At 41.3% G+C, this 23,564-nt stretch overlaps 1 protein-coding gene across 4 annotated transcripts in view; it reads right to left on the reverse strand.

Annotated features, from left to right (window-relative positions):
- BRD1 (bromodomain containing 1) overlaps positions 1–23,564 on the reverse strand; it is a 2,713,326-nt gene that overhangs the window by 486,203 nt on the left and 2,203,559 nt on the right. The gene's annotated exons all lie outside the window — the stretch shown is intronic.

Here is a 23,564-nt window from a genome sequence, read left to right on the forward strand (position 1 = left end):
CAAAGGGCAGTGCAGAAAACTGACAGTGCGTGTAGCCGGCTTTGAAGCATAGGTATCTTCTGCAAGAGTCTCTGACTGGGGTGTGCAGGTATGCTTCTTTTAAGTCTAATGTTGCCAACCAGGCATCTTTGCCTAGCATAGGAAGTAATTGGTGAAGAGTCAGCATCTTGAATTTTGGAATCTCCAAAAAGGTGTTGAGAGTAGATAGGTCCAGGATAGGACTCCATCAATTGTCTTTTCTGGGTACCAGGAAAAGTCTCGAGTAAAATTCTTGTCCCTTTTCCTCTTCTGGCACTAGCTGAATAGCCCCCATGCTTAAGAGAGAAAGTACTTGTTTTGGGGCCTCTGCTCACTGATTTGGGGGAATGTCTGGCCATCCGCTTGGTGTTGGCAACATGTGGAAGGGAAATCTGTATCCCTGGGACACTATATTTAAAACCCATTTGTCCTGGGTAATGAGTTCCAAGTTCTTTGCATGAAGAGCAATCTTTCACCCCAAAGGGGCAGTCAGCTGATAAGTGCTTGGAAAATTTAAAAGGAAGTCATTGAGACAGTTTACCATGGGGGGGGGGTCTTATTACTCCCAGATTTGGATGTGGAGGCCCCCCACTGCTTAGTCCTGTGTGTCCCCTGGGACTGAAACCTGGGGCTTTTTACTGTGTCTGGGTTTGGTGTGAGAAGACCGGGAAGGGGCTGGAAAGGACCAATTCTTAGAGGGCCAGTGCCTACTAAATCTAGGAGACTAAACTTGTAAGAAATCTTTAACAGTTTGCATAGATTTAGCTTGATCTTCCATCTTTTTAAGAATTTCCTCAGCCTTGTTGCCAAACAGGCAGTTATGATTTAAGGGAGCATCCAACAATTTAGCTTTAACATGATCAGGCAAAGATTGCTCCTTAAGCCAAGCATGCCTTCTGAGCACAGAACCAGTGACAGTGGCCCTGCAAGAGGCCTCTCATGAATCAAAACCACATTGCAAAGTATGTTTTCCAACTTGTTCAGCAGAATGCAGTAAATCCTGTAATTCTTTATTTTCCACACAGTCAGGAATCAACATAATTTTCTGTTAAAGCAATCCAATAACATGTTGCTGATACTTTAACATATGAAACTGACAGTTTAAAGCCCTTATGGCCAAGGTTGCAGAAGTGTAAACCTTCTTACCCCATCTATCCAGTGCCCTAGAATCTCTATCAAAAGGGGTAGGATTTTTAGCAGTAGAAGCCTTAATGCCCTTGGGCCCCTGTGAAATAGTCTCTGGATCCACAATATGATTTTTAAAAAGGAACTTGTGTGACTCAGGGACCCTGTAGTATATCTGTCTGGTTTTCTGGGAGCAGGAGGCAAGAAATCAGGGGTCAAACTAGATTCTGAAAAAGCATCATCAAGAATGTCTAGTACAAAAGGAATAGCTAAAGGCCTATGCTGAGGTAGGAGTAAGAAATCCCTAAGCCTCTTCTTTGAATCAGAAAAATCCTGGCTTTCCCAGTGGAAATGCTCCCTTAGAGTATGTAAGGTTTCCCCAAATGAAAAATCCTGTGGAGGGGAAGCAGAGGTAATGGAGTCCGCGGGTTCCATAGCTGAAGCATCTCGCGGCACATCGGACTCCGAATGGGTCTCAATAGAGGCCTGCGAATCAGAAGTAGCGAGTATCAGGGGCTGCGAAAGCGCCTGAGTACCAGCGAATTGCATAGGAGAAGTGTCGTTGGCAGATTTGGACCTTGGCAGCCTGTCTCTGTCTCTATCTTTGTGTTTTTTTCGGAATCCCGGTAGTCAGATGACTAACCGATGACATTTCTGGATAATTAAACAGAGAACCAAAATATTTAGAGGCGAAAATATACCAACAACGGATAGTGCGCTGATTAAATAAAGCACAAAACCGACAGCAAGGTACGTCGTGGTCAGGGCCTGGGCAAGGAATACAGTACGAATGAAAATCTTTATGAGGTATTTGCTTTCCACAAGTAATGCAATTATTAACTTTTACTGACATCGGTAAGTAGCAAGAAAAAGTTTCCCCAATGGGGTACCTAGCTTTAGTTGAAGACTTCGGTTTTGAAACTTGAAAACAAAGATTGCAGGAGTTGGCCGACTGGCACTTGCAAACTGCTTCTGCTTCAGGCACCGCACGGCAAAAAAGACAGATGTAATGGCGTCGGCTGCATCTTTTATACACCTGATGACCTGACATCATGGAAGAAGGGACAGCAACCGACGCAGGACCCAAGACTTTGTTAATCAGGCTACCTGCAAGCAGAAAACCGAAATGTAATGACTGCAACAGTGAAACACGAAGAACATCTGACAATGCATGCAGCCTGCTCTGAAGCGTAGGTATCTTCTGCAAGATTCCCCGATTGGGATGTGCAGTTAGGCTTCCTTTAAATCCAGTGTTGCCAACCAGGCATTTTTGCCTGGCATGGGAAGCAGCTGATGAAGAGTTTGCATTTTGAATTTTGAAATTACCAAAAAGGCATTTAGGATAGACAGGTTCAGGACAAGATGCCAGAAATTGTCTTTTCTGGGTACCAGGAAAAGTCTTGAGTAAAAGCCTTGCCCCCATTCTTCTTCTGGGACAGGTTGAATAGCTTTAATGCTTAGGAAAAAGAACCTGCTTTTGAGCCTCTGCCCACTGATTTTTGGGTAGGTCTGGCCAACCGTTTGGGGTTGGGTAAGCAGTGGAAGTGGAATCTGTATCCTTGGGAAGCTATATTTAAAACCCATTTGTCTTGGGTAATGAGCTCCCAGTTTTTTGCATGCAGGGAAATCTTTCCCCCTAAAGAACAGTCAGTTGAGCAGGGCTTGGAAGGTTTAAAGTTAAGTCATTGTGACAATTTACCATGGGGGTGTCTTACTACTTCCAGCTTTGGAAGTGGGAGCCCCCCACTGCTTAGGCCTGTGAGTACCTTGAGACTGAAGCCTTGGTGGTCTGCTGGTTCTGGGTTTGGACTGAGAAGGCCTGGAAGAGGCAGGAAAGTACCAATTCTTAGAAGGCCAGTGCCTACTAAATCTGGGAGGCTGTACTTGCAGGAAATTTTTAACAGCTTGCATAGATTTAGCTTTTTCTCCATCTTTTTAAGTACTACTTCTGCTTGGTTGCCAAACATGTGGTCTTGGTTTACGGGAGCATCCAGTAATTTAGCTTTAACATGATCTGGCAAAGTTTGCACCTTAAGCCAAGCATGCCTTCTAAGTACAGACCCAGTAAAAGCAGCTCTGCAAGATGCCTCTAATGAATCAAAACCACATTGCAAAGTATGTTTTCCAATTTGTTCAGCAGAATACATTAAATCCTGTAATTCTTGATTTTCAGCAGTGTCAGGAATCAACATAATTTTCTGTTTAAGCAATCCAATAATATACTGCTGATACTTTAACATATGAAACTGGCAGTTTAAGGCCCTAATGGCCAAAGTTGCAGAAGCGTAAATCTTCTTACTCCATTTGTCCAGGGCCCTGGAATCTCTATCAGAGGGGGTAGGGTTTTTGGCAGTAGTAGCCTTAATTCCTTTGGGTACCTGTGAAATGGTCTCAGGGTCCGCAGTAGGATTCTTAAGAAGAACTTGTGAAAGTCAGGTACTCTAATACCGGTTAGGTTTTCTGGGAGCCGGGGGTAAAGTGTCAGGGGCCAGGCTAGATTCCAAGAAGGCATCATCTACAATGTCCAGTACAGGAGGGATAGCTAAAGGCCTGTGTTGAGGTAGAAGTAAGAATTCCCTAAGCCTCTTTTTGGAGTCAGTGTAATCCTAGCTTTCTCAGTGGAAATGCTCCCTAAGAGTATAGTACAGTTGTGTACCTACCATAAATGTAGATGGTCGAGTGTATTCACTGTTGCAGTCATTACACTTGGGTTATCCTGCTGGCAGGCTACCCGCAGTCAGCCTGAATTCCAAAGTCCTGGTCCGGCGTCGGTTGCTGTCGCCTCTTCCCTGACGTCAGTGCGCCAGGAGTATAAAAGAAGCAGCCGACGCCATTTTCTTCAGTTTTTCTTGCCCCAGATGTCAGGTGCCTCCCAAAAGGGTAGGCTAAAAAATTCTGATCATAAAAATGCATGCACATAAACTTCATCTACAAGCAAATACACCTCATAGGTTGTATAGAATGGAGTACAGCTAAGTCCTAGCAATGAAAGGGGGATGATGGGAGGGTAACCTGAACTGCAACAGTGAATACACACTCGAACATCTACATTTATGGTAGGTACACAACTGTAATATGTTCATCGTGTTTCACTGCTGCAGTCATTACACTTGGGTTGAATCCCAAAGCTGAGGTTGGGTGGCTGGTCCTAAATAGAATTAGGAGTAGCTACGAGGCCCTGCAGAACTGCAGTGGCAAAGCCTGCTCTGGATTTAGAGTAAAGGGGTAAGTGGTAGTGCTTTGTGAAATGTGCACTGAAGTCCAGGTCGCAGCCTCCAAAATGTCCTTGGTTGGTACTCCTCTGAGGAAGGCTGCTGAAGTGGCTGCTGCTCTGGTAGAATGTGGCCTAATGCCCTTAGGCACTGATTTGTCATGTTGTGAATAGCAGAAACAAATGCAGTGGCCTATCCATTTGCAATAATCTGATTTGAAATAGCTTTCCCTTGCGATCCTACAGCATATGCCACTAAGAGTTGCTCAGTATTTCTGAAAGCTTTAGTCTTGTCCAAGTAAAAGCGCAGCTGTCTGTGCATGTCCAAAGAATGCAGAAATCTCACCCCCTTATTCTGCGGATTTGGATAAAAGGTAGGCAAATGTATGGTTTGGTTTGGACACTACCTTAGGCATAAATGTTGGGTTTGTCCTTAGAGAAACCCTGTCCGGATGGAAAATAATAAAAGGTTCCATAGCCATTAGTGCCTGTAATTCTGAGACTCTTCTTGCTGAAGTTATTGCTAGGAGAAGAGCCGTTTTCCATGATAAATATATCTCAGCTGTACTGGCTGGCTCAAAAGGAGGCAGTGTGAGTTTTTCTAAGACAAAATTGAGGTCCCATGCAGGTATTGGAGCTCTCCTTGAAGGTCTTATGTTTTTGGCCCCTCTGAGATACTGCCCTAGCAGTGGATGAGAGAAAATAGGTGGGTCCGTATTGTACTGAGCTGAAATGGCAGAGGCATGGATCTTAACTGATGAGAAGGATAGGCCTTTGTCCAGCATCTTTAGGTATTGTAAAATCTGAGGAATATTTGGAGCAAGCGTGTCAATTCCTTGTGCCTGGTTCCAAGTACAGAATTTCTTCCATTTTTCTGCATAAGATTTTCTGGTGCTGGGCCTCCTGGCCTCCAAAATAACATCCATAACTGCTTTAGAGAGAGGTGTGTTCTGAATGGTTACATTATCTGCCATGCAGCCAGACTTAGGGTTCTGAGTTGGCTGTGTAGGATCTGCTTTGGTGGGTCAGCAAATGAGGAATTTGCGGTAATGTCCAGGCTGGGCCTGGAGACAAGCTCTTTAGGATTGTGTACCAGCGCTGGCGTGGCCAGTCTGGGGCAATCAGGATCATTTGTAGCTTTTCTTGTCTGACCGTTAGGAGTACCTTGGGGAGGAGAGGCAGAGGAGGGAAGGCATATACTGAGAGGGCTTTCCAGCTGAATGAAAGGGCGTCCACTTTCCTTGCTTGTTCATAAGTCTGAGTGCAGAATCTTTATAGCTGGCAGTTGTGAGAGGAGGCAAATAGATCTATGTCTGGGCATCCCCATTTCCCAGTTATCATTCTGAAGATTTGTGAATCTAGTTTCCACTAGTGAGGATCCATGAGGTTTCTGCTTAGTTCATCTGCCAAGGTATTTGTCCTTCCTGGCAGGAATTGTGCTTGCAGGTGTACTTGATAAGTCAATGCTGTGTTCCACAAAATCATGGCTTGTCTGCAGAGGGGGTAGGAATGTGTGCCTCCTTGCTTGTTTATGTACCACATGACTGTAGTATTGTCAGTCTATCAGCAGTTGTCCTGGATGAAGTAGGTCCTTGAAGGCTTTTCTAATAAAACGAAAAACTCAGGCAAGGAAAACTGCTGCACACAGGTTTATTTTGTTAAGCGCTTTTCGTCATTCCTCATAGAATGATTTCTTCAGACAAGTTAGTAAAACAGACACTCAGCTTTTATATCATCCTTGATTAAGTAGTCAAACAATTATCTAATTAAACAACAAGTTTTAAATTTAATAGAAATACAAACTCATAAGCAGTCAATAAAAAAGTATAAATATATTAAGTGAATAACTTAATATAACTAACTTATCACTATACTATTTCCTTCACTTATAAAATACAATTTTAAAAAACAATAAAAATGTACCACTATATATAGATATAAAAGTATATATATGTAAATGTGCATGAAAAAATATATATATATGCTATAAGAGTATTAAAATATTGAATTAATGAACGTGTTATAGTATACAGTTAATTATAATTAATTTAACCACACATCTTATCTAACTTTTATAAAAACTGAATTAAAGTGCTCGATCTTTTCTTAAAAAACCTATTTATGAAAAGAACATTTACATTCAATAAATATCTGGCTGGCCTAAAAAGAAAACTGAAGTCCATTAGGAAAACTGTTCTTAATGTTATTAATGATAGTCTCTCTATAAAAACAAATATAATTCAACATGAAAGCTTAAATAGATTTAAACACATAATCCTAGAAAGATATATTATGAAAATGTATAAATATACGATTATCTTTCCAAACTTCTCAATCTAAGAAGGCATGATATATTGCATTGGTCATTAAGACCTGGGTCTAAAAATGCATCAGTCCTAATTTGCCAGGTTAGTTCATGCTCTTCGAGAAGTAAACTAGAAGGGCCCCTTCTGTTGTCAGATATTATTTGATCTATTCCTATAAACTTAAATGAATGGCTAGGATAGGAGAAAATGTGCTTAGCTAGAGCGTTTTCAGTTTTTAGTTTAGAAATTGCATTTGTATGCTCATATATCCTATCACGCATTCTCCTTTCTGTTTTGCCTATGTAGAAACATGGGCAATTCGTGCACAATGCTCCATACACCACCATTCTTGAATTACAATCAAATTTATGATTGAAATTATAAGTCTTGTTGTTAATAACATGAGTACTACCAGTTTTTATGTATTTACAATATTTACAGGTTCCACAGGTAAACGTTTCTTTTAATTTACCTGTTACCGAAGTTTTCTTATTCGTTAGTAACATTTTAAGATTTTTACCTTTCCTATATACAATTTTTGGGAAAAGGGAGAATTGTGCAGAACATTTCTTGTCATAACGTAAAATTAACCAATTTTTGTAAAGAATTTCTCTTATTATCTTACTTTCAAGATTAAATGTCGTAATAAATGTTGTCCCAGAAAAATTCTCAGTAAGAATACTTTTTTCATCAAAATTCATACAAATCTCTTGACTTGTAGTTTCACATAAGTTAGGTTGTGAAATAACTATCGATTGGTCAACTAGTGAGTCATCATTCAAAAAATTTACTTTTTTCAATATTGGATTAATAACTCCATTTTCCCTCTTCATTCTAACTTCATCAAATATGTCATTAAGGAAATCATTGGGATATCCCCTGTGCCTGAACATATCTTCCAATAATTTACATTCTTCTATAAAATCTTCGTATCTAGATATCATCCTGGCTGCTCTTATAGCCTGGCCCCTTCACGATTGCTTTTTTCTGGAAATAGGGATGTAAGCTAGTAAAATGAAGGAATGAATTACTGTAAGTTTCTTTCCTAAAAATCTTTGCAAGAAACTGTTTTTTATCATTATCTTTAAATAACCAAACATCCAGATAATTAATAGCATTCGTCTGGAAGTTGAATGTAAATTTCAAAAAACTGGTAGTATTATTAAAGTAATTAACCAAATCCAAGGCTAGAATCTCATTACCTTCCAAACAAATAAAAATATCATCTAGGAACCGTGTGTAATACTTAATGTAGTTTAAAAAGTAAACAGACTTTGTGATGTAATTCTCCTCCCAATAAGCCATTACAGTATTTGCGAAACTAGAGGAGGGAAGGCATATACTGAGAGGGCTTTCCAGCTGAATGAAAGGGCGTCCACTTTCCTTGCTTGTTCATAAGTCTGAGTGCAGAATCTTTGTAGCTGGCAGTTGTGAGAAGAGGCAAATAGATCTATGTCTGGGCATCCCCATTTCCCAGTTATCATTCTGAAGATTTGTGAATCTAGTTTCCACTAGTGAGGATCCATGAGGTTTCTGCTTAGTTCATCTGCCAAGGTATTTGTCCTTCCTGGCAGGAATTGTGCTTGCAGGTGTACTTGATAAGTCAATGCTGTGTTCCACAAAGTCATGGCTTGTCTGTAGAGGGGGTAGGAATGTGTGCCTCCTTGCTTGTTTATGTACCACATGACTGTAGTATTGTCAGTCTATCAGCAGTTGTCCTGGATGAAGTAGGTCCTTGAAGGCTGTCAGTGTATTCTGTACAGCTAGCATCTCTTTTTGATTGATATGAAGATGCATTTGGCTTGTGGGCCATGTGCCCTGAATACATTTTCCTGCCATGTGTGCCCCCCAGGCATAATCTGATGCATCCGTTGTTAATGTCTGCCTGGCTGTGGGCAAAGCGAATGGCTGTCCCTTGTTGTTGTGACAGGCCTGTGCCCACCATCGAAACTCCTGTTGCAGGCAGGGAATGACAGTAATTAATGTTTCCAGGCTGTGGCAATGTTGAGTCCAAACACTTTTTAGATACCATTGTAGTTTCCTCATATGCAGTCTTGCATATGGAATTAGTAGAATGCAGGATGCCATGTAGCCCAGAGCCTGCAGAATTTTTCTTGCAGATAACTGGGTCTTTGTTGTCATGTTTTTGAAGTAAGAAGTCAGTTGCCTTTGTTTGTCTGGCGTGAGATAAGCCATCTGGGCAGTTGTATTTAAGCTTGCACCCTGGAATATTACCTCTTGAGAAGGTACTAGTTTTGATTTCTTTTCGTTTACTGGGTACCCTAGGCAAATTAGCAATCTTTTTACTAACGCCAGATGCTTTAGTAGAATGTCTTTTGTCTCTGCTTGAATAAGGCAGTCGTCCAAGTAGGGAAATATTTGAATTCCTCTTTGTCTGCAAAATGCAATTACTGGTGCCAGGCATTTTGTGAAGACCCTGGGCGCAGTAGATAAGCCAAAGGGCAGTGTAGAGAATTGGTAGTGCATTGAGCCAGCTATGAATCTGAGGTATCTTCTGCAAGATTGTCTGATTGGGACATGCGGGTATGCCTCTTTGAGGTCCAAAGTTACAAGCCAAGCCTTCTTGCCCAGCATGGGCAGAAGCTGCTGTAGAGTCAACATTTTGAATTTTGGAAAGTCCAGAAAAGTGTTTAGAATAGAAAGGTCCAGAACTGGTCTCCAGGCTTTGTCCTTTCTTGGTACTAAGAAAAGTCTTGAGTAAAATCCTTGTCCTTGCTCTTGTTGTGGCACTGGCTGAATAGCCCTCCTGTCCATGAGAGATGAAACTTGTTTTTGTGCCTCTGCCCATTGATTGTGTGGCAGGTCTGGCATACCTTTTGCCTTTGGAAGGGTGTGAAAGTGGAACCTGTAGCCCTGAGAGACTATATTTAAGACCCATTTGTCCTGGGTGATCCTGTGCCAATTTTGTGAAAAAAGTGCTAGCTTTCCCCCTAAGGGAGCTGCCAAAAGATAAGTGCTTGACATTGGCAGAGGGAAGTCATTGGGACTGTTTCCTATAAGGCTGTGACTTGTCTTCTCTGCTTTTGGAGGTAGAAGCACCCCATTGTCTGGGCCTGTATGAGCCCTGGGGCTGTTGCCTGCCTCTAGGGCATCTGAATCTGCCTCTTTGTGGTCTGTCTGCCACCGGAAAGGACCAATTCTTAGAAGACCAGTTCCTGCTAAATCTGGGTGGCTGTACCTGTAAGAAATCCTTTACTGTCTGCATAGATTTAGCTTCATCCTCCATTTTCAACACCTCATCTTCTGCCTTAACACCAAACAAAGTATAATTTTGTAATGGAGCATCTAATAATTTTGCTTTAACATGATCAGGTAGATTCTGTTCCTTTAACCAAGCATGCCTTCTAATAACTGAACCTGTAACTGCGGCCCTGCACGAGGCCTCCAGTGAATCATGACCATATTGCAAAGTATGTTTTCCCACTTGTTCAGCTGCATGCAATAAATCCTGCAATTGTTTGTTCTCAGAACATTCAGAATTTGTCAACATTTTTTTGTTCTAAGAAAGACATTAAGTATTGCTGATATTTGAGCATATGAAACTGACAATTTAAAGCCCTTACAGCCAAAGTAGCAGAAGTGTCGACTTTTTCCCCATCTGTCCAGAGCCCTAGAATCTCTATCTGAGGGGACAGGGTTTTTAGCAGAAGCAGCCTTGACCCCTTCGGGACCCTGTGAGATAATTACTGGGTCAGCAGCAGGGTTCTTTTACAGAAATGTATGGGAATCTGGAACCCTGTAGTATCTGTCCGGCTTAACAGGTTCAAGAGGTGAAGAGTCTGGAGACAGCCCGGACTCTGAAAATACATCTACTATGTCTAGAACAGGAGGAAAACTTCGGATCTGAAACTCGAAAATGAAAATTTCAGGAGTCGGCCGACCGGCACTTGCGAACTGCTTCTGCTTCAGGCACTGCGCGGCAAGAAAGACTGATGTAATGGCGTTGGCTGCATGCTTCATACCCCAGGCTACCTGACGTCATGGAAGATGAGACAGCAACCGACGCAGGACCCAAGACTTTGATAATCAGGCCGACTGAGGGCTACCTGCAAGCAGATAACCCAAATGTAATGACTGCAACAGTGAAACATGAACATCAGAGGTGGCTAACTTCACGGCACCCATGCAGAGAATAGTTGCATGACCGCCGAATCATACACAAATGCATGGATGTCGCCATACCCAATAGAACCAAGACACACTCCTCCAAAAAAAGGAAGCCAAACTAGTGGTCCCCTGCCATAAACAAACTCTACAACAGGAGGAGGAAACTGATGTGGAATAATGTGAAGTCCCAAGACTGGAAAAACTCCCTTATCAGCCTCAACAAAAAGTTGAGATCCCTCATCAAATCCTCTAAAGTTAGCTAAGAAAATAGAATTGCATCAGATAGTAAAGACAACCACAAGGCCTTCTACAGTTATGTAAAGAATCTCCACGGCAATACCCAGATTTGCTCTGAGCTACTTCACAATGGTACCTCCTATACTGGAGTCAACACATATTCCCAATATACTGGCAGACAAATTCAGTGCCAACTTTACCCCCCCCCCCCAAAGGACCAATCAATACCAGTAGATTGCCAGGCACCCAGTATTACTGCTGCACAGGTTAAAACAGCACTGTCCAAGGCCAAGAATACAACTTCTAAGGGACCTGACAATATCCCTGGCTGTATTCTACGTGAACTGGCACCTCACCTGTGTGCCCTGTTCAATCACAGCCTCACCTCAGGCTTTCTCCCTACTGAATGGAGCACTGCTACAGTTATCCCTCTCCACAAAGGAGGAGCAATTACAGACCCGGGGAACTATCACCCCATTAGCCTGACGAGTCTGATATGCAAAGCTATGGAACACATCATAATGGATCTAATAAACAAGGATATAGGGAATCTACAAACTCTGGACCCCACACAGTTTGGTTTTGTGAAGGGTAGATCATGCCTGCTCAACTTGGTCGACTTCTTTGAGTCAGTCCCAGAGCTGCGGATGAAGGCAAGGTGGTTCATACAGCCTACCTTGATCTGACCAAAGCCTTTGATACCATTCCCCATTCAGGAATCATAGAAAAACTCACTAAGCTAGGCATCAACCCCTATATCACTAGGTGGGGTGCAAACTGGCTCAAAGATAGAACCCACAGTGTGAAAGTAGCTGACTCAAAATCAGATTGCCGACTAGTCACAAGTGGAGTCCCACAGGGTTCGGTCCTGAGTCCTTCTGTTTGGTATCTACTTCTCTGAAGTCCAGGCCAACAAGAAGGGACTCTGGCTGACCAAGTTTGCAGACGATTTCAAGTTGGGAGCCATTATTAACTCCACAAGTAATGTTGACATCCTACAGAATGGCTTCACTGAGACCAGTTGACTGGTGTCAGAAGCATGGCCTTAAGCTCAATGCCAAACATCTGTCATCCCCTTTGGGAAAAACCCAGTTCCCATGAATTACCACATCGATGGTAGTCCACTGAACACAGAAGGTGTTATAAGAGATCTGGGAACACAGGTTGAGAGCAACCTCTCTTTTGATCACCACACTGCCACTGTGGTTAGAAAGTGGTTCTGTGTGGCACATCTCATTACTAAGGGTTTTGCATCCAGGAAGAAAGAGGTCATTGTCTCATGCTACTCTTCCCTCATTAGGACAATCATCGAGTAGAATGCCCCATTTGGCATGTAACGCAGCAGACACCTGCAACAACTGGAGAGGCTGCAAAAGTACCTCAGCAAAGAGGATCCTAGGCCTTAAACACTTGTCCTATATGGACAGATTCAAAAAACTCCAACTAGTCTGTCTCATATTGCCTACTTGGAGGCAATCTCTGCTTGACTTCCAAAGCCATGACTGACCCTGCTCTGTTAGAAATGCTACTTCTAAAGAAATCCCAATCCATCTGCACCACAGGCTACAGAGACCTCAACCTCATTACCACAATCAACAGAACATACTGAAGGGGCAGGTTCATAACCCAGAGACTGCCCATGCCATGGAATAGACTTCCATACATGTCAAGCAGAGCACCTCGCTGACCCTCAAAGAGAAATCTTGATGAGTGGATGGGAAATAGAAAATTCACCCCGGGATAACTCCAGTGGCTCTACTCGACAGAGGCACTGGGAACTAAGGTTGGGTGGTATGATGCCAGGCTAATCCTATGGCTAGGCTTGTAAAGGCCCCAGGGCCATTAGCCTAGAACACACCTATAAATAATGAACATATTCAATGCTTTAGGATTGCTTATGTTTCAATAAACAATATTCCATTTTTAACTCAACTGTGGACTACCTACTACTTTATTACTCTGTAGTATGCATTTTAAAGTTAGATTTTTATTAGTGAACTAGGTGCATAACATATTTCAAGGAGTGAACTTCACACTCTCCACACTACAAAGTTGCTGCTTGGTTTGTTTTTGACTCAGGATACTCTGCATATTGGGTCTTGAGACTTAAGGGGTACCACAGATTTTTCTTTTTTACAACCCAGACTGAGTGCATAAGGCAGGTAAAATCATAGTTGATCTCTGCCAACCATGGGATGATACTCTGCTGCTTATACCAGTTTGAAAACTTTTTCCATTTTGAAATAAGGCTTTCTAGTGCTTAATTTTCTAGCTTCCTTTAAGGTATCTAGCACATCCTTGTCCCAAGAGAGGCCTTGGGGAGAAGTTAGCATATATTAATCAAGCTGTCAACCTCAAGATGCTTAGATTGGGGTGTACAATGGACCCCCTGTTCTGAGTCAACAGGTCTACTTGTAGAGGAAGCAATCATGGTTTTTCCCTGCTCAGGGAACCAACACTGCCTTAGTCAAAAGGTGCTATCGTCACTCTTGGCCTGTCCCTCCTGATTTTTATCAGTATGGCAGAATGACAAACTGGAGGGAATGCATAAAGAAACAGACCTGTCCATGGAATACAGGAGGCACCTTGGGATGTTTGGCCACTGAACAGAATTTTTTCAGCTGACTGTTTTGGCTTGAAGCAACAAGGTACATTTCTGTTTGAACACATCCTTGTTCAAGATCCACTTGTGTGTGTGTGTGTGTGTGTGTGTGTGCGGGGGGGGGGGGGTTGGTGTCACTTCTGACCTGCTAGTGAATTACTTTCTTCTGGCAGGGAGTGGGCTACAAAGTGTATGCTCAAAGCCTGGAGTTGTGTTCCAACGAGTTATTGTTAGACCTCACAGAGAATATGAATGAATACCTCTCCCACTTGTTTATATACCACATCACTGTGATGGTGTTTGCCTTGCTCAGCTAAGTCCCTAACTTCCATAGACCCCTGAAAGCTGGGATACTCTGAGAAAAGCCATCATTTCTTTAGATCTGTGGGTTTTTTTCCCCAGAAAGGTTTCCATTTTCCTTGAGCTTGGAGGCTCCTGGAAGGTGCCTCCAGGCTAGGTATGAGGCATCTCTGATCAAGGTACTGTTTAGATGAGGGGTCTTGAATTGTACCCCTAACCTGGCTTGCAAGCGGAGATCCACCACACAAGTTCCTTTTTTAAAACTGGGAAGGAGATGAACTTGTTGGCTGAAAGATTGTCTGTACTGATTTATACATTCTGGAGACACCACTGATCTTACTCATGTGTAGTCTGGCTAGAAGGATCATCAGGATACACAAGTCCATGAACCCTAATACTATCAAGACCTCCCTTGCTGGAATTACAGAGGAAAAAAAAGTGGAAGTATTCGGTCTGAAAGGTGACCATTTCCTCTCAGAGGAAAACCTTATGAAGTTCTGTGTACAGCAAGGACCCCAAAAAGACAATCTTTCAAGATAAAATCAATTGGACTTTTTTTTTTTTTTTTGTTTAAGATTTAAAATGAAAACTAGACTGGAGAAAATACTTAAGCACAGGGCATAAAGGAGCTCCTCCACAGAATTTGCTTGGACCAAGCAGTCATCAAGGTAGGGGTACATCTGAATGCCCTTTGCCCTGCAGTAGGCAACTACCAGAGCCAAGCACTTGGGGAGCACTCTGGGTGCAGCAGATAAGCCAAAGGGCAGAAAAGAAAATTGAAAACTATTTTTATCTGATTTGAAACAAAGATGTTTCCTCAGGGACTTTGCAAAGTGACTATGAAAGTAAGCATCTTTTAGATCCAAGGTGACGATGAAGGCCTGAGAAGAAAGCATAGGGAGCTTTTGAAGGATTAGCATTTTGAACCTGGGGTCCAAAAGGAATCTGTTTAATCTTGAAAGGTCTTGAATGGATCTTATGTTCCCTCCTTTCTTGGAACAAGGAAAGTCTGGAATAATATCCCTTTTCCCTTTTCTTAGGGGGCATCTTTTCTATGGAGCCTTGCTGTAAAAAGCAGACCTATTTGGATAAGAGCTTCCAATACCAGATTTGGTGGAACAGATAGAATGCCCAACAGGGCTTTGGAAGAGAGGGTAAAGACATAATGCAACTTGTTTTGATAATGCTTAGCACATACTTCTCTTCGGTTATCTTGGTCCACTCATGTTATGAAGGAAAACCCTTCTCCTGCATTTAAAGGTGACTTAGGTGAGGGAGGTTTGGAAGAAAGGGAGTGGGGATAGTTGGGGTGGGATCGGAGGGAGAGAAAACAAAGAGGTGACTGCATGAGTCATGGTTATGCACTGATGAATGAAGCTGTCTAGGTAGGGACAAATCTGAATGCCCTTTGACCTACAGAATGCCATCACTGGAACCAGGCATGATAGATGCTGGCTCAAAGTGTGGTAAAGTGAGCAAAAATTACTGGGGACTGGATGCAGTAGTCAAGCCAAAGGGCAGTCCACAAAACTGACAATGCTTTGCATCTCCTCTAAAGGGGAAGAAGCTCCTGTGAGTTTTTTCTATGGGAATGTGGAATTGAGTCTCTTAGATTTAGGGTAACCATACAGGCATGGGGGAAATCATGAGTAAAAGTTTTTGAAGGGTTAGCATTTTGAATTCTGGTACCTGAAAGAATCTGTTGAGCTTTGACATAGCCAGTATAGGTCTTCCTGGTCCCTTCTTTTCGTGGACTAGAGAGAACATTGAGTAAAATCCCTTTCCCTCTAATCTTTTGTGTACTGGTTCCACAGAACCTTGGTTACACAATAGCTGAATTTGTTTTGCGGCCTCTCTGTTTTGATTTGGGAGTATCAGGGAAGCCTGCGCGAGCTGTACATTGCATGAACCAAAGTTTGTAACCTTTTTTTGATCTTTAACACCCACTGATCCCTAGTAATGTGTCTAATTTTTTTAAGAATAGGGACAGTCACAGTAGCCCTCCTAGTCTGGGAAGGAGGTTGAGGTGGGACTTGAGGGAAGGAGAAAAGGGAGGAACATGGGTGAGTCATGATAGCTCCCTACTGGAACACTACTAATGGAACCCCATAGGCCTATCAGAGTCAGCTTCCTATGTTTTAGGTTGCTGATGCTGCTTTTGAATCCTGTCCCCTTCTGTCTCCTGTGTGTTGGTTTAGACTGGGAAGCCAGAAAAGGAAGAGTAGTTATGTACTCACCATAAAATTCCATCTGTGTTATCAATTTTCATTTATCCTTCACAAATGGGTTCGGTTCCGAGCCTTGGAACCAACTCTGCCATTACTACTACTTGCAAAAGCCAAAAACTCTTGAGCTTAACTCTTACCACAATGCTCCTCTCCCTAGTTACCTCAGATCTTGTTTGCCACTTTTCATGACAGAAGTGATCACCATTGCTCTCGAGCAAAGTGCAACTTATTTTTTTGATAGATTTCAAATTGAGTTTCTAATACTTTTCTTCTTACCTTTTACTTAACTGACCCACTTCTTTATAACACTTTTAGATGCATCTTCTCCTCTCTTTCTGTACACCTTGGTGTATCCTGAACTACCACCACTGATGTGTTTCTTTCTCTCATACATCTTGGCTATCATTGTTGATCATTCTTTTAATGGGAGGAGAGCAGGAAGAAAAACTCTTTCTTCAGTGTCACTGTTTCTGAAGCTTTTCTACCTGTGTGCTTGTGTGGTTTGTATTGCTGCCTTGTTGTCCCTAATTATTTACAAACTTTTTCATTATGTCAGACAAACCTAAAGTTTATGATTTTAAAAGATGCCAGAAATGCTGGCACAAAATTCTTGTCAGACGTGCATTTGCTGTGTGTTTATTGCTTAGACCCTGTTCACCTTCACGACTGCTCTGTGCGTCACAGTTTCAATCACAGGGCACAAGTGGAAAGGCACAAGTGATGCAACCTCTGCGAGTACGACAGCTGCAGGGTCCCAAAGGAAGCAGTACACAAAACAAAAAAAAGAGGACCAGCATACAAGGCACCTTATAGTGATGTAAAATACTTTAATAAAAGTATTAGGTTCTTTGAAACACAGACCGCTTTCGGCAAATACAATAGTCAGAGCCTTCTTCAGTGTGTAGATTTCATACAAAAAAGAACCTTTATATAAATAATTAATTAAGTCATGTGATTAATTACATATGTTCATTGAGACCTGCCTTAAAGAGCCCATCAAGTTTAATGATCCATTTTTTTCTCCATGGAGTTCAGTAAATCATGCCAACCTAATTTATTATTTCTAGATCTCAAGATTTTATCTATGATGGTGAAACTAAAGCATGCATTGTGATGAATGAGAGAATGTTTATATAAGGCATTGGTTTCTCTCTTATTTTTGATGTCACTAAGATGCTCAGATATTCGAAGTTTCAAGGGTCTTGACGTTTGACCAATGTAAAATGCAGGACAGGTGCACTTGGCCAAATAAATTACCCAATCTGAGGAGCAGTTAGCAAAGAATTTGATGTTATATATTTCAGGGGAATTTTAGCTAGCAAAACTTTTAGTTTTGAGTAGTTTAGTACAATAACTGCAGTGTCCGCAAAGAAAGCATCCAAATAGGGCTTCACCTGATAGTGTAGTTTGGATGGTATTGGTGGTTTTCACTTCAGAATGTTTGAAGTGATTAAAAAAAGCAGATAAATGTTTCCCTTTACGGAAAGAAAATGAACATCTATCACCAAGAATGTCATGAAGTTTAGGTTCACATGTTAATATGTTCCAGTTGTGTTGAACAATATTAATGAGTGTATTAGTGTTACGTCCATATGTGGTGATAAGTCTGAGTGGTTCGGAATTGGATTCATTTCTGGTTCTATAGAGAAGGAGATCTGCACGTTTCATATTGTCAACAGTGTGTTTGGTATGTAGTAACTGGCCCATTTTGTAGCCACGATCATGAAATCTGTGTACTAGATCATCCCTAAAGCGTGTGTAAGTGTGTTGATCAGAACAAATGCATTTAATACGCATAAACAGTGATTTGGAAATGTTTTTGCAAATGTGGGGGGGGGGGGTGAAAGCTAGTGGCATGGAGTAGTGAATTGTTTTCAGGGAATTTACAATGAATTTCTGTTGTCAGCGTATGGTCAGATGCACGGCAAACCAAAACATCTAAAAAAAATAATTTTATTTTTATCATAGCTGACAGAAAATTCGATTCCCCATTTATTTTCATTCAAATAAGTGATAAATTCCAAAAGATATTCACTATCAGCCCTCCATACCAACCAGCAATCATCCAAATATCTACGCCAAATGTCCATTTCTTCAATGTAAATATTGTGAGAATTGTCATAAATTACCTGTTCTTCGAAGTAAGCCATGAACAAATCTGCATATATGGGGGCAAAAGAAGCCCCCATAGCTGTCCCCTTAGTTTGCAAATAACATTTACCTTTATAAAAGAACACATTCTTAGTCAGTACATATTCTGTCAAACACAACAAAAGTGTGTTAAAACCTGGCTTATATATTTCTGTCTTGTTAAGCCAATATTCCAACGCCTCCAAACCAGCCCAGTGCGGTATATTGGTGGATAATGATTTTACATCTAATGTGCAGAGTAACCAATCTGGCTCAAGCTGTGTGTCAGAAATGATCTGAAGGAATTCAGTCGTGTCCCTGATCCTTGCTCACATACATTGTAAAAGCGGCTGTAAATATTTGGTTAGAAAAAGAGATAATGGTTCAGTTAATGACTTTTTACCGGAAACAATAGGTCTACCTGGAGGATTCTGAAGATCCTTGTGTATTTTAGGTAGAAAATATATGTACTGTGGGCAAGGATTGGAAATGGTGAGTTGAAACTTGGTATTTTTGGTGATGATCCCCTCTTCAACAGCTGAAATGAGAAAATAATCAATCTGTTGTTTAAAGACCGGTGTTGGATCAATGGTTAGTTCAGAATAATATCGTGCATTTGATAATTGATTAAAAGCTTCATGGTCATATTGGGATAAATCCTGAACTATTGAACCCCCGTTGTCAGCACCAATAATAAACAAATTATGGTTATTAGCTAGTTTAGTGATGTTATCCATACACGTTTTGGATACATTATTTGGTAAAGGTGGGGCTGACCTAAATTGAAAATGAAGGTCTTTAATCATGGCTTGTTGAAACATAGAAACATGATGATTCATGAGTGACATGAAGGAAGATCTGTGATATTTGAATTAATCAGAGATCTTTGATGATTGTTGTTCCTGAAAAAGTAGTTTGAGGTTAAGAATCCTACAAAATGAAGTAATATCATGAACAAAATTTTCTTCTGAAACAAAAAAAACCCAGGAATAAATGATAATCCTTTAAGAATTTCAATTTCGGAGGAGGAAAGGACATGTGATGAAATGTTAGTAATATTTACATTTGTTACTTTGTCAGAAACATCTGTAGTAGAGTTTCTATATTGTCCACATCTTTTATGTTTTCTGCCCCCCTCCTCCTATGTGTAAACCCTGCGTGGTTGTGGAATTCCTTCTTTTTAATGCTGGTGAGCCTGTGGCACCCCCAGAATCTGTATCTAAACCCGAAGAAGAGTAATCAGCTGAAGTATCAGTATTACGAGGTGTAACTTTTTTAAGAATGGATTTGGTCCATTTCCTTTTAGGATTGGTCCGATTTTGGGCAATAAATCGGACGTGTTTTGCTTTGTTTTCAAAATTAAAAGAATCACCTTTCGTATAGTCATCTAAGTCTCTTTGAAACTTTTTCCTTTTCCTTTCTTTTAACTGGGATTCCAATGTGAGTAATTACTTACTCAATTTTTTAATACTGTTTGTATATATGGTCTGTCCCTCAAATTGCTTAACCTTGGCACTAAGTGAGGTGATGGATGAAATTTCCTGTTCAATGATTCTATTATGGTAGTTAGCCAATATTTCAACAAATTTGAGAGATGTTTCTTGTTGAACCTCACTCCATTGTTTAAGTAAAAGATCATCAGGGGCATTTACCAATGGTTGTGTCCATATCCTTAAACCACGTGGGGTAATTCCTTTAAGTAAATAGGCACGGAAAAGATTATAATGCCAAACATTATTTCGCAAAGATCTCATATGTTTAAGTTTGAAAAAATATTTTCACAACTGTCATTTTGGCCGCAACACCAAGATCATCCAACCTTTCACCAAGTGGGCCTACACCAAAAACAGAAAGATCATCTCTGTCAGAGGATAGACCTGTAAGCAAATGATGCAATTCCATGGTGCACCGTGGAAATAAAGATGCTTAAGAAGCAACAAAAAATTCACGAGTGAACAAATACCAGGTATAAAACTGGACAAGATATTTGGGTTGTCTAAATATCAAAAGATCCTGATAAGTGACCTTGGCCGGTTCAAAATTGGATCAATAAGCAATAAACCTATGATGATGGAATATATAAAATATCTGAAATATATATAAAAATCCCACCGAAAAAATCAGTGGACATAGATTATGTCCTTTGCCGGTCCTTATCTGAACCAATAAGCCCCAAGTCCGTAGCTTCAATAAGTCAACTGATGACTTAATTCCCAATGTAAAAAATAGGGTGGAATTGGTGCAGTAGACAAAATGACAGAAGCCAAGACTAAAAAAGTTTTAAATTTTGGCTTAGATCAGCATTCAATAGAGCCTAGAACAATAGGTGAACAACCAAACATGAAAATAACTATAAAAGTGCACAGGAACTAATACAATGTGGCAAAAATACCAAATATCTGCTTATATACCATTAGGTGCACATTATAATGTAATGAAATAGACTTGTATAGCCATAAAAATGATCAAAAGACAATCCACCTATAATAAAGCTGAAATTATTATCAGATGCTCAAAAGGAGCATCCAAGGTAGTATATCCATGCCAATGATGTATATCAAATGCAAATAGTAAATAAATATTTATAGTGGCTGTATTAAATCTCAGTTGGTGGTGTAGAATCATTGAACAGTAAATCAGCCCTGAATGAAATGTGTTAAAAATAGAAAAATCAAGATTATATGTACAGTGAAAACACATATATTGCTTGCATATTATATCATATAGGACAGATTATTCCCAATATATAGATATGAATGAACCAAAAAAGTGGTCCAACAATCACTATCTGACATGTGATGAAGGTGAGCAATAAGAGGCATAAATCACACTTATATATGGAATGTAGGTGAACTAACTGTTGTATAAATCACTAATATTGTTACTTAAGCCCAAACAGTTCAAATCATTCAAAAAGTACAGTTTTGTACCTAACATAAATGTAGATGCTAGAGTGTATACCCTGCTGCAGTCATCACACTTGGGTTATTCCTGTCGTCAGGCGGCCCCGCAGTCGGCCTGAATTCCAAAGTCTTGGTCTGGCGTCGGTTGCTGTCGCTACTTCCCTGACGTCAGTGCGCCAGGGGTATACAAGAGGCATCCAACACCATTTTCTTCAGTTTTTCCTGCCCCAGATGTCAGATGCCCCCCCCCCAAAAGGTGGACAGTAGATAGTACCAATAATAAGAGTTTAGCACAAACAAAACATCCCTCCAGCTATAAGCACATACACCACAAAGGTTGTATCAGAATATAAGGTATTGAAAGGTTTTAGTTAGGTCAGAGGGGATGGAGGAAGGGTAACCTAGACTGCAGCAGGGTATACACTTGAACATCTACATTTATGGTAGGTACAAAACTGTACTATGTTCATCGTGTTACCCTGCTGCAGTCATCCCACTTGGGTAGAATCCCAAAGCTAAGGATGGGAGGTGGAATCAAACAGGGTTAGAAGAGGCTAGAAGGCCCTGCAAAACTGCAGTGGCAAAGCCAACTCTAGTCTTAGAGTAAAGTGGTAAGTGATCGTGCGTGGTGAAGGTGTGTACTGAACTCCAAGTTGCAGCTTCCAAAATTTCCTTGGTTGGCACCCTCCTGAGGAAGGCTGTAGATGTAGCTGCTGCCCTGGTGGAATGGGGCCTTATGCTAGCAGGAACAGGTTTTCCATGATGGGTGTAGCAAAAAACGCATGCAATGTCCTATCCATTTTGAAATGATCTGTTTTGAGATAGGCTTTCCTTGTGATGCTGTAGCATAGGATACAAAAAGTTGGTCAGATTTTCTGAAAACCTTAGTTTTATCCAAGTAGTAACATAGTTGCCTGTGAATGTCCAAGGAATGCAGAAGTTTTTCTCCATTGTTCTGTGGATTTGGAAAGAAGGTGGGTAAATGGATGGTTTGACTTAGAGACACACTGGATACCACCTTTGGCATAAAGGAGGGGTTAGTTCGTAGAGAAACTCTGTCTTGATGAAAAATGAGGAAAGGATCTACTGCCATTAGTGCCTGTAGCTCTGAGCCTCTTCTGGCTGAAGTAATTACTACCAGCAGGGCAGTCTTCCATGATATAAACTAAGTCAGCTGAGAAAGCTGGCTCAAAAGATGGCAGCGTAAGTTTTTCCAGAACAAAACTGAGGTCCCAAGTTGGTGTTGGCACTGTCCTGGGAGGCCTAATGTTTTTGGCCCCTCTGAGATACTGCCTTAGAAGTGGATGTGAAAATAAGGGAGAATCCGTGTTGTAGTGAGCTGAAATAGCGGAGGCGTGGATTTTAATAGATGAAAAAGAAAGTCCTTTGTGTAACATCTCAGTTAAATATTGTAGAATCTGAGGTATGTCCGGCTGAAGGGTATTTTGGCCTTTAGCTTGGTTCCAGGCGCAAAATCTTTTCTATTTGTCTGAATAGGCTTTCCTGGTGCTGGGCCTCCTGGCCTCCAGAATGACATCCATAACAGCTTGTGAAAGAGGAACTGGCTGGTTGCTTAGGTGATTTGCCATGCAGCCAAATTGAAGGTTTTAAGCTGGCTGTGTAGAATCTGATTGCCTTGCTGTGTCAGCAGATGAGGAATTTGTGGTAAAATCCATGGTGGGCACTGGGCCATGTTCCTTAATAGTGGGTACCAGTGCTGGCGTGGCCAGTCTGGGGCAATGAATATCATTCGAGGTCTCTCCATCCTGACTTTCAGCAACACCTTTGTGAGAAGGGGCAATGGAGGAAAGGCATATACTGTCAGCATTTTCCAACTGAATGAGAGTGCGTTTACTTTCCAAGCTTGATGGTAAAATGTCCTTGTGCAGAATTTTGATAGCTGATAGTTTTGGGGGGTGGCAAACAGGTCTATGTCTGGGCGGACCCATTTTTGAGCCATCATTGCAAATACTTGTGGATCCAATTTCCACTCGTGGGGATCCATGATGTTTCTGCTTAGGTCGTCTGCCAATGTGTTATTTTTTTTCCTGGCAGGGATTGAGCTTGTAATTGAACTTGGTAGGTCAAAGCTGTGTTCCACAAGGTCATTGCTTGCCTGCATAGAGGGTAGGAGTGAGGAGTGTGTACCCCCTTGTTTATGTACCACATTACTGTGGTGTTGTCTGTCCTTGTTATAAGCTGTCCTGGATGTAAGAGGTCCTTGAAGGCTGTCAGAGCATTCTGTACAGCTAGCATTTCTTTTTGATTGATGTGCAGATTCCTTTGATCTGCAGTCCATATGCTTTGAACGCACCATCCTGCCATGTGTGCCCCCACCCAGGCATAGTCCGATGCATCTGTTGTCATAGTTTGCCT

The sequence above is a fragment of the Protopterus annectens genome, chromosome 3.part1, assembly GCF_019279795.1.
Source record: "Protopterus annectens isolate FY-2018-M chromosome 3.part1, PAN1.0, whole genome shotgun sequence".
NCBI lineage: Eukaryota > Metazoa > Chordata > Ceratodontiformes > Protopteridae > Protopterus > Protopterus annectens.